We start from the raw sequence: 2,418 nt of genomic DNA on the forward strand, positions 1-2,418 counted from the left end.
GGCTGAAAGTAATGAAATGTCAGGCATTTCTGTGGAATCCTACAAAGGATATTGTTGCTCTTATCATCCGGAATCGATGATAGGGGTGTCTAGTGCATCTCGGGGACGCCGCTTTGTACATGGGAATCATGGATTTGAGCGGGTGGGCGAGTTTGGTTTAACGCTTAATGCCAACGAGCAATATTCAGTTATATCACAGCCTGCCAACTTGGAGTGGGAGGAAAGCCCTACATGGTGCACGTGTATGGTGGAATGCGAACCCACCATCACTGGTTTCTGGTACGCCTAGGGGACGCAACTCCCTACATGGAGTTAATCGATTGAACGCCGGGTATATGTTTGGTTTAAGGCCGGTTTAAATCACTTATTTCACAGCGTGTCAGATTAATGTGGCAGGAAAGCCGGAAGTGATGTAGATCCAAACCAAGAAACGTAATCGGGACAAATGGGCAATTGGAACCCACGAATCTCCTTTGGGTCTATAGCCTGTTTAAAAAAGGTTAGGCGTAATCTATTAATCTATTAATTATCTTTATAAAACGTGTTATAAATGTTGCTGTCCATTGTTGACAGATATTACATAACAAAAATCTTCTTGACATCGCTATATGGCTGCAATATTGCCCGATGCGATGTAAAAGTTTAGATCAATCACTCATTCGAATCCTGGATTTGAGGTTTCTGGCACGCCTAGGGGATCTAGATGCAACTCTGCACAGCGAATTCGTGGCTTTGAGCTAGTGAGCGAGTTCAGTTTAACGCCGCTTTGAACAATATTTCAGTTAATTCACAGTCTGTCAGTTTGAAGAGAGGAGAATGCCGTAAGTGATGCATGTGTAAGGTGATGGGATTCCATATTTCGAACTTGTCGGTCTTTGGTAAAAAAACAACTTTATTCAAAGCGCGACAATGCGACACTTTTTGCTTGTTTTTGCAAGGGCGACAATGCGACAATGAGACAACGCGACAATGTCCCTTCTAGGATTCGACAGATGTAAGCATGATAGATTACACAGAAATGACACGAGTGACACCCGAACAACGCGAGTGGAACCTGGGTATGATACATATGGGAGCCAACTATCCTTGAACTTGTGGTTGCAGTAACTAACCCGATGCAACGTTACAGACCGACCGGGCAAGAACAGTGTCGTATGGCGGAGGGGGCGTTGTGGCGTGGACAGAAATGTATGGACAGGAGATAACACCACTGGTCGTCGTTAACGGAAATCGGACAGCTCAGCATTACATGGATGACATACATAATTAGGCCAGAAACATACACCGAGGGAGGATATGGATACCGAGAACCATTCTTGACCATATGTTTTGCTTTGTTTGCTCGACAAAAATTGCTATCGCATTTTCCAATGGCATGGCACTTGATTACAATATGCTTCGTAACACCATTGTGTGAAACCTAATAGTTGTCTTTTAGATCATGAACTGGCGCAGTGGAAATGCAATGTGTACCATTCGTGTGCTTCTACGGACTTTGCTTCAGTAGTTACTACATAGTTCATCGTGAAGGGACCGCATCCGTGGTCTAGTGGTAGAGCGTCCGCCCGAAGAACGGACGGACAGGGATTCGATCCCCGGCCGCGTCATACAAAAAGACGTTAAAACATGGTACTTGTTGTAGCCCTGTCTGGCGCTCGGCATTAAGGGGATAAAACAAGGACTCGTCGGCTCAGAGTCAGTATACTGTGTCTGAGGGGGGTATTTATGTTATTGGTATCTCAGTGAGCTAGCACTATAAATCGGTATCAGTCCGGACTAGTACAAGCAGCCACACACACACACACACACACACACACACACACACACACACACACACACACACACACACACACACACACACACACACACACACACACACACACACACACACACACACACACACACACACACACACACACACACATACACACACACGTGCATAAACGTACCTATATAAGTGCAAAAATCTTGGACGCGACGTTAAACCCCATTTCACCTCACCTTATCGTGAAGGTACATGCTTTGTCAGTAACTATATCCTTTTGGTAAGTTATAAAGAACTTTATAGACAATGAGAGACAGTGGAAGGTCGGTGGTTCTGTCCCCTTGTCATACCAAAACAACTAAATATGATGGTATTTTTTGTTACGCTGACTGGCGCTCGTCATTAAGCTGGTAAAAGAACGACTTGAATAAGTAAACTTCATTTCCCCTCAACTGTAATGATACTCCAACAAAACAATACCAGTGTATTGGTTACACCCCTACATTGATTGCAAGAAGCACAAACACTGACACGCTGACATGAGACAAATAGTGTGAGGAATTCTAAGAGTGTTGCGAAACCGCCATACAAGGTAAGATCGATCAGTCCAGAGAACAGTGCCACAGTGCAGCAGAGTCACCAGCTTCGAGAGG

The sequence above is a fragment of the Haliotis cracherodii genome, unplaced genomic scaffold (assembly GCF_022045235.1).
Source record: "Haliotis cracherodii isolate W230 unplaced genomic scaffold, xgHalCrac1.p SCAF_18, whole genome shotgun sequence".
Lineage (NCBI taxonomy): Eukaryota > Metazoa > Mollusca > Gastropoda > Lepetellida > Haliotidae > Haliotis > Haliotis cracherodii.